Source organism: Gopherus evgoodei, chromosome 7 (assembly GCF_007399415.2).
Source record: "Gopherus evgoodei ecotype Sinaloan lineage chromosome 7, rGopEvg1_v1.p, whole genome shotgun sequence".
NCBI lineage: Eukaryota > Metazoa > Chordata > Testudines > Testudinidae > Gopherus > Gopherus evgoodei.
This window is the reverse complement of record NC_044328.1, coordinates 108617303-108630450: the sequence shown is the minus strand read 5'-3', so window position 1 is coordinate 108630450 and position 13148 is coordinate 108617303. Positions and strand designations below refer to the sequence as shown.

Sequence of the window (13148 nt, the reverse complement as noted above, 5' to 3'; positions counted from 1 at the left end):
AATGTTTCATGTCTCCCTCTAGTGAGATCAGTTCATGAGGAGTGTCCTGTGTGTTTGGAAACCAAAGAGGGTTTTGTGAGCCGTTCCTTCAGAGAGCAATGACAGACACACAAAGAGAAGGGAAAACGCTATCATCGGGAGGTGAGGTACTGTAAGGCAGGAAGTAATGGCTTTCAGATTCATACCGTGGTCTCTCTTATTGAGCACATGCATGTGCCTGGAGAACAGGAAGCTGCATTTCAGTTCAAGCAATAATGCAAATGAGATTTTCAGGGAAAAACAATGAAGCTAGTATGTAAATATTAATTTAACAATCTACTCTTCAAAATCTCAGCTGATCTATAAATAGCTGTTTTATTAAAAGGTGATGCTCAAGGCAGCTATCCTGACTCCTGTTCCCACAATCCCCTGTGCCATCTTGTTTTCATTATCCCTAGAGACATTGTCTCTCACTTTATGCGGCTTGCTCCTCTTCCAGCACCTGCAGTGTAAGGAGCTCATTCCTACAATACAATACATACTCACAGAGCCCCTGGCAAGACAAACATCCTGAAGCGCCGTGCAGACAACAGCTCACAGAGCTCAATTAAAGAGTGCAAAAGGCTTCTGAGAAACAAAAATTAATGCAGTCCTCTTTTAAAAAGAACTAACTGGGGAACTGGCCAAGCAGATACTGACAGGCATTCAAAGAATGACTGACAAGGGCCCTGGCACATTCTGTCCATATTTACACCACAAGGCCTGCCAACATATGATTGGGCGTAAGTGCCTAGAATGTGCATAACGAATCTAGATGAAGAGATATCAGACAGTATCACCAGACAAAGGCAGAGTCTTACTATCTGGGATAATGTTGGTAACGCAAATCCTGAGGTCCTTTATCAGTTTTTTACACTCATTAGAATTATTTATATTTCATAATAATTATGTATCTCTCTACCACCTTTACAGGTTATACACACCAAAATAATATCTTCCATTGTTGAAATGTAGCCATCCTTATAGTGACACATGACAGCACACAGCAATACCACAACAGGTTAAGGCAGGAAGTAAAGAACACTGTTTTCTGGTAGAACTGTAGAGGCAATTTAGATTAACAGAATGCAATTACCCAAACTGAAAGGTGGCCAGAAACCACATTCTGAAGTTTTAGGATATTCACGTGGATTTTGTATGTATGCTCCAAAAATGTAAAGTATTGTAAAGTATTCCTTTTGCTTCAAAGAACTCTGACAAAATACCTATGTTGGGCCTGCAAACAGACAGGTTGAATATGAAAGAAAAGGAATGCTCTTCACTACTTACCCTCTCATTTATCTTAGACATCTGTTCACTCTGAAACTCACTTATACTTAAGACACTAGCAGTTACAATTTCACTGCTGATCACAGTGCCAGAAACTTCCAGCCAATACATTCAGCCAGTGAGCGCAATATGCCGGTCATATTATTATCCTGTGTTTATATTGCTGTAGCATCTAGAAGCTAACCAGATCAAGGGCCCCCTTGTGCTGAACACCATACAAACATATAGAAAATGACAGTCCCTGCTCCAAAGAGTTACAAACTAAAATATCACAATAATCCATTTCAGGGGAATGGAGATTTCCTATGGTACAGGTTTTGAACATGCAAAGAGCTGACTATTCTTTCATTAATCTGGATTAGAGACATTTGCATCAGTTTAAAAATTAGTGTTGAAGCATGTATCCAGCACTGTAAGTAAGTTTAAGAGGGTCAGACTCCTGCAGCTTGGCTCATGGGACCCTCAAAGTCATGGTGGGATGTGGTGCAGTTTCTAGAATAGCAGCAGAAGTAGATCAATTTAGTAAACCAGTACCTATTTGTGAATAGTCCTGCTTGTATTTTACAATAGTTATGCAACAGGACACAGGAGGCTCGTCCAGCAGAACAGAAGGCAGAAGAAACATGCTGAGAAATCACAAGGATTTTCAGGGGTGGGCAAGTGCTAAAAGATATTATCAATTGATCTTTCATTTTTAGGATCATAAATAAAGGGATCAATTAAACTCACAAGTCAACATGAAGAAAACAAGTAATGGATTTGTGGCTAACTTTACTGTATTATTTAGTCTAATAAAAGCTTTTGTAAAACTAGTAGCAATCGACTTAAGTTGCAACAAACAAGGAAGACTCAAGAGAAATTTGCTAAGAACGGTTCAGGAAATGGAACAAGCTGCCGTGAGAGGCTGCAGAATCACCTTTACTGTAGAGATCCAAAGCAGATGATAACCCTTTCTATCGGATGCAGGATTAGATGACCCAGAAGAAGCACTTCCAACCCAAACGACCCTAGGATAGTCCTCTCCTGTAGCTATTATAAAGCTGTGAAATCTTACCCTATAGTGGAATATTCATTCAGCCGGATCCTTAATTTTGGGGAGTATCCAGTTATAATCCAGGAGCTTTAACAAGCCAGCGCCTGAAGAAAAGTTAAACTAAGTTTGCTTCTCTCTGCAGCAAGTTTCCAGCAACTAGAGCGCAGATGAAATCCAACTTCTCTCGTCCAGACAGAGTAATTCATTCTTCACGCTTGTTTAAACATGGTCACTCACCGAGCGCAGCCTGGCAGCCTCTTTGTAGGCTGTAGAGTCTGCTTCACTGCCAGGAGTTGTGCTGAGACAAGTCCATGTCACATGTCAATGGAGACAGACTGAATCATTGGCTCTGGGACAGAAAGATCAAAACTGCCGGATGGGCTCTGTCCCTTGCCGGGTACACTGATTTTTATCAACGGGAAAAGCCAATTAAAGTTGATAAAGACACATTCTCTGCTGATTTTCCTTACTGCCCACTGCTCAGTGCTAGAATAATGGATAATACTCTGCCTGTGGGTGTATTTTTCTAAAATCTGTCAGTTCTGACAGCATTTTGGCACCTGGATAACTCAAGATTTATGTCAAGGGTCCAGGACTACACCATCGCTCACTAGCTGATGGGTACATTTTTCAGCAGGGCTTCCCTAATTAAAGGGATAGAGATAGATGGGATCAGATTGATAGGTTTTGCAGTCAGATATTTCACGCTCAGTTTGATGAAATACAAATCACTCTTGGAACTTCTCTTAAACATGTGAGAGGAAAGAAAAAAAATGTAATGAGAATACAGCAATGGGTCCAAAATACCCTGATATTGTCACTTATTTTCAAATTCTACCTTCTGTCACCCATGGCAAGGTCCTGACAACAGATGCAATGCTTACTACAAAAGCTAAAAGGAAAACAGAAACTCTGAAGAAGACATTGCTGCTCTCATTGCTTGCTCAGAAACCCAGGAGGTACTGCCCGCCTTGGGAAGATCAGCACAGTCTGGGAATTCTGCATTAGTTTAGATTGCCTCACAACCATCAGCTGGCAACATCCTATGGCAGATTAGTGGACAGCTTTGACAGGGTAGTTCTGTCTTGTCCTCAGCAGTCAGTGCGGTGGCTGTAATAGATGGGGACTAGAGAGGGACTATAGTATTTCAGCACTTCATATCACTTTACATATATTAATTAATCTTCTCAAACCACTTTCTGGTGACATTATTCCCATTCTACAGATAGGGAAACTTAGATTCATAGATTCACAGATTCATAGATTCTAGGGTCAGAAGGGACCAATGTGATCGTCTAGTCCGACCCCCTGCACAAAGCAGGACACAGAACCCTACCCATCCACTTCTATAACAACCCCCTAACCTATGTCTGAGTTATTGAAGTCTTCAAATTGTGGTTTGAAGACCTCAAGCTACAGAGAATCCACCAGCAAGTGACCCATGCCCCACGCTGCAGAGGAAGGCGAAAAACCTCCAGGGCCTCTGCCAATCTGCCCCAGAGGAAAATTCCTTCCCGACCCCAAATATGGCGATCAGCTAAACCCTGAGCATGTGGGCAAGACTCACCAGCCAGCACTCAGAAAAGAATTCTCTGCAGTAACTCAGATCCCATCCCATCTAACATCCCATCACCGACCACTGGGCATACTTATCTGCTGATAATCAAGGATCAATTGCCAAAATTAGGCTATCCCATCACACCATCCCTTCCATAAACTTATCAAGCTTAGTCTTAAAGGCAGATATGTCTTTTGCCCCCACTACTCCCCTTGGAAGGCTGTTCCAGAACTTCACTCCTCTAATGGTTAGAAACCTTCTTCTAATTTCAAGTCTAAACTTCCTAGTGTCCAGTTTATACCCATTTGTTCTTGTATCTACATTGGTACTAAGCTTAAATAATTCCTCTCCCTCCCTAATATTAATCCCTCTGATATATTTATAAAGAGCAAGCATATCCCCGCTCAGCCTTCTTTTGGCTAGGCTAAACAAGCCAAGCTCTTTGAGTCTCCTTTCATATGACAGGTTTTCCATTCCTCGGATCATCCTGGTAGCCCGTCTCTGAACCTGTTCCAATTTGAATTCATCCTTCTTAAACATGGGAGACCAGAACTGCACACAGTATTCCAGATGGGGGTCTCACCAGCGCCTTATATAACGGTACTAACACCTCCTTATCTCTGCTGGAAATACCTCGCCTGATGCATCCTAAAACCACATTAGCTTTTTTAACAGCCATATCACATTGGCGGCTCATAGTCATCCTGTGATCAACCAATACCCCAAGGTCCTTCTCCTCCTCTGTTGCTTCCAATTGATGTGTCCCCAATGTATATCTAAAGTTCTTATTATTAATCCCTAAGTGCATGACCTTGCACTTTTCACTATTAAATTTCATTCTATTACTATTACTCCAGTTTACAAGGCCATCCAGATCTTCCTGTATGATATCCCGGTCCTTCTCCGTGTTAGCAATACCCCCCAGCTTCGTGTCATCCACAAACTTTATTAGCACATTCCCGCTTTTTGTGCCAAGGTCAGTAATAAAAAGGTTAAATAAGATTGGTCCCAAAATCGATCCTTGAGGAACTCCACTAGTAACCTCCTTCCAGCCTGACAGTTCACCCTTCAGTACGACCTGTTGTAGTCTCCCGTTTAACCAGTTCCTTATGCACCTTTCAATTTTCATATTGATCCCCATCTTTTCCAATTTGACTAATAATTCCACATGTGGAACCGTGTCAAATACATTACTGAAATCGAGGTAAATTAGGTCTACCGCATTTCCCTTGTCTAAATAATCTGTCACCTTCTCAAAGAAGGAGATCAGGTTGGTTTGGCACGATTTACCTTTACTAAAACCATGTTGTAACTTATCCAAAGAGTCTAGTGGCCTGATTTTTCAAAGGTGATGAGCACCCACACAACTCATGCTGGTTTCAATGGGACTTGGAAGTACTCAGCACCTGTGAAAAATCAGGCTATAAGTGATTGGTCAAGGTCACACAGTGAGTTAGTGTTAGAGCTGGTGTTAGAACTCACAAGTTCCTAGCACCCAGCCCTATTTTCAGACCACACCATTGTCACAGAGGCTTGGAGAGAAACTCACAGGATAACCCTCTAGAGAAGGGGAGAAAGAAAATAGCCTTTCTGTGCATAACTTATCAAAGAAAGCTGAACAATTACAATGCAGAGCAACGAAGATGTGAAAAGCACTGCTTTCCAGGCACTGAAAGGTTAAACTATTATTTGAACAGCTGGGAAAATTAAAATGGTAAAATAATAGCTACCCTTCAAAATTCTACAGATGCAAAGACACTCTTCAATGAATAACTGATAAAGGGGAAAAAACATTTTAAAGAGAAACTGCTTCATGCATGAAGGTCAAACAAGTAACAGCTTCTGTGAAGTACCTAGATTTTCAGACTTGGCAAGCAATGCAGTAGCAGGGTTAACACAACAGACTCTTACCTCTAGAGACCTGGGCTCAAAGCTAGGGTGACCAGATGTCCTGATTTTATAGGGACAGTCCTGATTTTTGGGGCTTTTTCTGATATGATGCCAATAACCCCCCACCCCCGGTCCCAATTTTTCTCAGTTGCCGTCTGGTCACCCTCCTCAAAGCCCAAGTACACAGGTGACACTGACCATGGGCATGTCTTACCCTGCACTACCCTTTTTGGAGGTTTATCCATATCACAAAATGATCAAACATTGACCGTGTCTACACTAGCATTATTTAAAAAAAAAAAAAAAAAAAATCCCCATCTCTGCACGACCACTTGCACAGCTCCACACAAGTGGCAGCAACATTGGGAGCACAGGGGTGGACAGGGCTCAGGCAATTTTACTATCCTGTTGTCTAGCCTTACTCTGAGCACTAAAGCTGCTCTGGTAACAGTGCAATTTTTAATAACAATGTTATAGACACAGCAAGCGAGGAATAGTTAGCAGACTGTTTAGGAGAGATCAAGTGTGGGGAACAGAGATTACAGCAGGTCAGGACCACAGTGAATCAGCAATGCAGTGTTGAGAACCCAGGTTTGGAACAGCAGAGGGTGCTAGTGATTAGGATAGAGGGACATTGGGAGAAGTATATAGGGAGCTCAAAGCTCCAATAGCAAGGCGTTCTGCAGGTCAGGAATGACCTACATCGGCAGAGCTGGGGAAGCTTGTAATATTGCTTGGCTCCTGCCAGGACCATCAAACCCTTCTTTTCAGGTGCACCAAATTCCCCTCTGCCACTCAACATTCTTTTTGTTACAAAAACAAGAAAAACATACTAAAGGGTGAATTCACAGCATGGCATGTGCCAATTCATTTACACTCGACAGCATTTACCTCTCTCCTTCTCCCCAACCCACTTCATCTGCACAACTTCCTAAAAATACCAAACAAATTGTAAGTAGAACAGCAGCTGAACATACCTAATCAATCGAGGCCCTGATGCTTCGACAAAAACTGCCAGCATCAGAACAGAAGGCAACATCAACCCAACCAATCCAGACTTCAGCTCTTCTGATCATTTTGCGCTGACAAATCACAAAGGAAACTCTGGTTTCATAGACTCTTCCTCTGTGTTAGAGAGGGAGGAGGAGTGGAAAAATATGTAGAAGCCACTTCCTTGTATTTATATTTGGAACTTTTTAAGCTGCAGTTTTCATGAAGGATGACCTCCTCACCCTCAAAGCACCCTCTGCCTTAGCATTGCTAGAGTCCGCCTACAGAATACTCCTTACATTGTGTGCGCAGCGTTCATTTTCTCTCTGCCTTGGTGCTGGGTTTAACTGAGCCACTCTGGGAAAGGATTCTGCTCTTCTCTGCTGGACAATGATCTGGTGCACCTCCTTTGTTTGGGCAGGCACCTTACACGCCAATGACACTTGAAGATTGGTTGGCACAGATCCTGCAACTATTCATGTAATTTACTTTGGGAGATCTGAGGTGATCACAGCTTAAGCAGGGATAGACTTGATCACTTTGAATATGAGAGACCACCATAGTGCAACAGTAAAGAGTGGAATTCTTCTCTCAGAATCAGTATTAAACCAAGTGCTAGAAAGGCAATGTGATGTTGGAAGTCCCAACATTCACAAAGCTGAGGCCCTGACCTCCAATGACCATTAATGATCCTGTGGCATATTTTGCAGAAGTCAGGACCACGGTGTCCTGCCAAACTGCAATTTGGATAGTTACATTCAGCCTAAGTAAAATGACTACTGCAGTGTCAACTCAGTATACTATCCTTTGCTTCCTGTCCTAAGCTGTTGTGCAGAGTTGCTGGGTTGCTAAACAGCTGTTCTGCTTCAACCTTCACGTGGCTGCATCTCAGTGGTGGGAGAAGGGTTTCCTGTACATATAGCTACACTGGAAATTCACTATCTCTACTTACCCTCCTTTACCAGGATGATAAGCTACTAATCTTCTACTTGCCCAAGGGAAACAGAATTTTGTAAAGGTTAAAGTTGATATATAATTATGTAAGGCACCTTGGGAATTGTTCAGGGTTGAAATGAGATGTATAAAGGGAAGAGGAAAGAAGGAGAAAAGTGTGATGATTACACACACATCCCTCCCCCATCCTCTTTCCCAGGGGTCTCCCTTACCATTGTTTTGAGAGTTACTTCTATTCCTCTCCCCTGTGCAATTTCACCTTTTAGCTTTCTGAACCCTTGTTCTGCAAGAGAGGCACAAGGAATACAGACCCATGCTCTATGTTCTTACGAGCCTCCAATACTCAGAGCCTAGAGATTTTTCTGCTCCTCTGTCAACCATTTTGAGATATATATTTTAAGTAAGACAGGTACTGAACTCTGCCTTGCCCACTAAGGAAACTGCAGCCTCCTCTTTCCAAACTGCCAGTTCAGTGCTACAAAGAATAGGCATCTTGATGTCAGCTCCAATTCAGATTTAAAAATGAAAGGAAAGCAAAGAAAGAATAGAGCAGAAGACAGGAGAGGGCGGGAGGGAGAGAGAGGGAGCCTAGAGAGAGTGGAAGAAGGCGGGTGGAATACAAGGGCAGGCAGACACAGAGGGAAGGGAAGAAATTGAGCATGGACTCTGGACAGAGATGGGTAAATCAGGAACATGAAGTGCTAAGAGGAAGCAGGGGCAGCAAGAGCAGGATTGAGGTCTCCAGCTGTCTTTAACATTCTAAATGGCAAAATTCTTGGGATGGTGGTGAATGCCTGGGCACTCTCCCTTTGAGAGAGCATAGTTGGCACACCCTATATTTTATAAGTGGTTTCCCCACACACAATATAGCCTGTCCATAAACCACCCATGGCCTGAATTCTAATCTAACGGAATTTCTTAGAATGGAGCAGAAGTGACCTAGTGCAAGCTACACAGGTCCTCCATTACTTCTGCTGCTTTAAGCTCCTGCTTTCAGGGGTCATATCACAACCTGCATCCTTCTGGTGGGGGAAGACTGGACCCCCTCTTTGGCGCTCACCAGCACCAGCCATCCCAGAGGGTAAACATGTCTTCCCCACACCACCCTCAGACTCTGCCAGTTAGTGAAGCAAGAGGCTGGGTCGGTCTGAGATTCAGTTACAAGTTTCCTGCAAGGTGACACATTGCTACAGGAGAGCTAGTCTCATGTCTAACTCCTTTGTGAACAGCATATGCAACTTCTCCCATTTATTTGTGCTACATGATCTTTCTCCACTGCTTCACCATCTATTGAGTGTAGCCACCTCCCCACTATTTCACTGTTCAAACTCACCAGAAAACAACAGGATGGCTCAAAGAGGGAGAGTCACATTTATGATTGGGAAGAGCAGGCTTCCCTTATAGAATCAGATACAGCATCAAGCTCCTGGGCTAGGTGGCAAAAGTACAGTGAAGGGGCTGCACTTGTTCCACAAAGGGAACACAATTCACTTCCACCACAAAGATGGAAGCAGAATCTTTCAGGTTTGGAGAGAAGTCACAGCAGAGGATACCAGCTGAGTCAGTGAAATGGATTGCTTCCTACTGGGGATTTTTAAATTGTTTTATTCCTTGTGGAGTTAGACTTCAGCCTCATCAGCACTGTAACAGGCTCTGCCAAAGCTTCACAGAGGTGATCCACCTCACTGTGACTGGCAGCTATACTAGTCCTGAGTCCCCCCACAGCTCTGCTGATTTGTCTTCATCTTCAATGATAATACTTCCCAGCCTCCCATTAAATCCAGCAGTTGAATGAGGGTCTGTCAATCATGGCACACTGCGCTGAGTGGACTCATATCCATTGGGGACTGGACCAAGATGACCAGACTCATTAACCTTATGATCCAGATCGAAGTCAAGTCTCTCCAGGCACAGCGCACATGTATTACATCCTGCCAATTACACTGAGTACCTGCTAGTGGGTTGGGAGGTCTTTGAAGTGTATTTACTGGACGCCTCTTCTCAGCTGACAGAGGCGACAGAAAGCATTCTCCATGTAAAAGAGTGAATTGACTCAGATATGTTCTTTCCTATTAGTCAGGGCTTTAAACTCTCTACATGAGCAGGTTATGAAGTCCCGCTCTCCCTCCCTCAATCACTGTCCTGCCAAGGCAGTAAGCAGTGAAAACAAGCTACTAAGAAACTGACATCTGGCTGACAACTAGCCATAAATACTGCTGATCAGCAGGAAAAGGTGCTCAGGCCAGCTAGAATTAGCAGCTGCTCTGGATTCAGCTGGTCCCAAGTGCGTACATTTCCCAAGCATGAAATATCTAACTGGACAACCCACACCGGGCAAAACTAAAAGCAGCCTTAAAACCATCAGCTCTCTTTTCCTTGCAAGACTATTCAGATGGCTGCTCATACCTAACCATACCACCTCACGTTTTGTCCTAGAAAGAAAAATGAGAGCACTGAGAGAGGTTTTGGGGATAGGGCTGATAACTTCTCATAAAATAGGTCACTCTTACAGTGTCCAGCCTTCAGAAAATCAAGGTAATTTCACAGCACAGTGGGAGGAAGTAAATAACCTTGCCTTGTCTTTCCATCTCTCTAAGTCTGAAGGGCTGATGAGGCCCTCTGCATGGTTTCACTACCTTGGTTTCAGCTATTCCTTGACTTAGAACAGACAAGTTCAGCTTGGTCTCATTTCTGCAGGTAGTCGCAGAATGAGCACTAGAAGCACAGCACACAATATTGTCTTTTGTTATTTATTTATTTATATTTTTACTGCAAGGGCCCAGGCTGTATCTTCAGGCACAGGAAACCTGATGAGACACCCACATGATCAGAGAGGCTTCACTGGGTTTTATGGTGGTTTACTGCAGCAAATATCAAGGCTTGGCAATACATGACGAAACTTCACAAAAGATGCCGTGTGCAGCTTGGGATCTCTCTCCCCCTTCCCTCCCTTTTGGTTTGATACTGCATTATGCAAGGAGCTTAAAAGCTATCTGCTGTCTCAAATCCCTGCTGTTGCTTCTGTGTGGACAGACATCCCATTTCAGAACAAGCTGGTGCAAGGTGTCAGGTTTCCATTAAATGGCTTCAGAAGCACCTTTCCCCCTCCACAGAAAGTAGTGCCAATATGACCTAGCAAAGACACACTGGAGTTTAGGACAGGCTGGCAGGAATGAAATTGATACGGCTTTTTTGGACATTACTCTCCAACGTGCTCCACAGCAACCTTGACCTGCCTTCTGATTTACATTGTATAGGTGAATTTAGTGCTCATAAACTCTGAGACTCTATCACGTAAGCAAACACCAGACATAGCACGGCACGCACAGTCAAGCTCACCACCCACTGCTCTTCCAGTGCACCTCAATCCTATTCTACAGTACCCAGGTCATTCCACTTCAAGGTTCCAACTCTGCCTTTCCGATGCATCTCACTCTTGTCCTACAGTACCCACTGCTATTCCAACCTCCCAGGGTCTTCACAATTGTCACTACTTCTGTACATCATGCCTCTTTGAAAATGCACTGTGACAGCAGTAACAGAATTCTGATCCTCCTGATTCAAAAGCCCAGGACCAATGTAGCTAAAAGAGGTTCTTCGGGTATGGTTACACAGAGATAAAAGATCCATAGCAGCAGCTACCTGGGTCAGCTGACTTGGCTCGGGGGCTAAAAATTGCAGTGTAGACATTCAGGCTCAGGCTAAGGCCTGTGTTCTGGGACCCTCCACTGTCACAGGGTCCCAGAGTTTAGGCCCCCAACCTGAGCCCAAATGTCTACACTACAATTCTTCAGCCCCAGAGCCTGAGCTCCACAAATCAAAAATCAGCTGACCTGGGCCAGCCATGGGGGTTTTATGAGAAAAAAAAAAAAACAGAGGACAGCTACCAGTCATGAGTAAGAAACACCATGAAGGAAACAAAGCAGAATTTTAAAATAATCCAAACAGGCTATTTTGAATTAAGGAAGCAAAGGATAACAGAGGCTGTTAATATCTATCACGTTTAAAGGTGCCTTTTGTTCAATTTGCTTATTTCTTCCCCAGGCTAGACCATGTAGACCCACATTTCAGACTCCCTGAAAAGGAGACTGGAAAAGTCAATGGACTGAAGGTCACTGGTGGCCTGCATGGAGTGAGTGGTTGGGGCTTAAGCCCACTTTTTAAAAGACAGGTGTACACATAATAAAAATCACCAGCACACCAGTAATTAACTGGCCCTCTTAGTCTTTCTGCTAAGATTGCCAACAAGAATGAAATGGGCCGTAGAGAACAAACTCTTCTCTTTCCATGAGTGGAGGTCCAACTAGGTTAGGGTTGAGGAACACCACATTCAAAGCAGCACACAGAGGAAAATGGAACCCCAGTACAGGTGGTTTACCAGTTCTGGGGTTAGATGACGTCAGTGTACTGGGATTACTCAGCACTAAACTCACTCTTAAAAACAGATGGGGGTTAAATCCCTGTGAGTAAAGGATACAGTGCCAATTCATCACAGTAGATGTACAGGTGCTCTGCAGAGTTCCCAGATACCTAATCCCAAAGTGCTTATTCTTCTGGGAAATTAGGAGTCTTCAAAAATATGAAACAATTGACCTGTGCTTGGCAGGGTGGATTGAATCTGATAAACATTATTTCTGTTACCTGACCTAGGGAAGTGGCCCAGCAGATGATCCACTCAAAAAAATAGCAAACTCAGTCCTCGTGGACAGTGGTGCAGCCTGATCTCAGTGGAGTAAAATTCAGAGCCAGATGGTTGGAGGCAATGGGACCTGACAGAAATATAACTGAGGAGAGGGCAAGCAGAGAGCTTGAAGAACTGAGGCAGAGGAGCTAAGATTTTACAGGGTATAAACTAAACATTTTAAAGATAAAACAACTGTTTTCTGGTTGCATTATTTTTTAATCGCTCCCCGTAACGTACCCAGGGAGCCACCGGATAGATTATGATCTTTAAACTCTCCTCACCGTATCTTATCAGGCTAATTCAGATACGGCTGAACCTAAAGCCTGTTTACACAGGACAAACTCAGCATTCATCAGGGACAAAGACTAAACACATTGTCAAAATAATTTTTCCTGCATTTCTGGATGCATGCTCAGGCTTTACACAGCAGAATGGTAGGTCAGTCTCTCTCTGGAAACTATTCAATACATGTAACGCTGCAGCACCGAGTTACCTCTAAAGACTGTGCATTGTTTGCTTTATATTACAAAGGTAGCTAGTCCAAATCCTAGCATGTGAGCAGTTTTGCAAATAAATTCTAAGAATACTTTGCATTTATAAAGGCCCTTTCATAAGATCTTAAAGCACTTTACAAAGGTGAGTAAGAATTAACCTCATTTTACAGATGTCAGTACAGAGAGACTAAGTATCTTCCAAAAGGACACAGTAAGCCAGTAGCAGAGCTCACTCCA

The 13148-nt window shown here is 43.4% G+C and overlaps 2 protein-coding genes across 6 annotated transcripts in view; both read right to left on the bottom strand.

Annotated features, from left to right (window-relative positions):
• PLXNA1 (plexin A1) overlaps positions 1-2632 on the bottom strand; it is a 401191-nt gene extending 398559 nt beyond the window's left edge. Inside the window, exon 1 of the mRNA XM_030568426.1 lies at positions 2363-2632. The gene's annotated coding sequence lies outside the window, so the exon portion shown is untranslated. The remainder of the gene's footprint in view (positions 1-2362) is intronic.
• CHCHD6 (coiled-coil-helix-coiled-coil-helix domain containing 6) overlaps positions 1-13148 on the bottom strand; it is a 181336-nt gene that overhangs the window by 28394 nt on the left and 139794 nt on the right. The window lies entirely within an intron of this gene.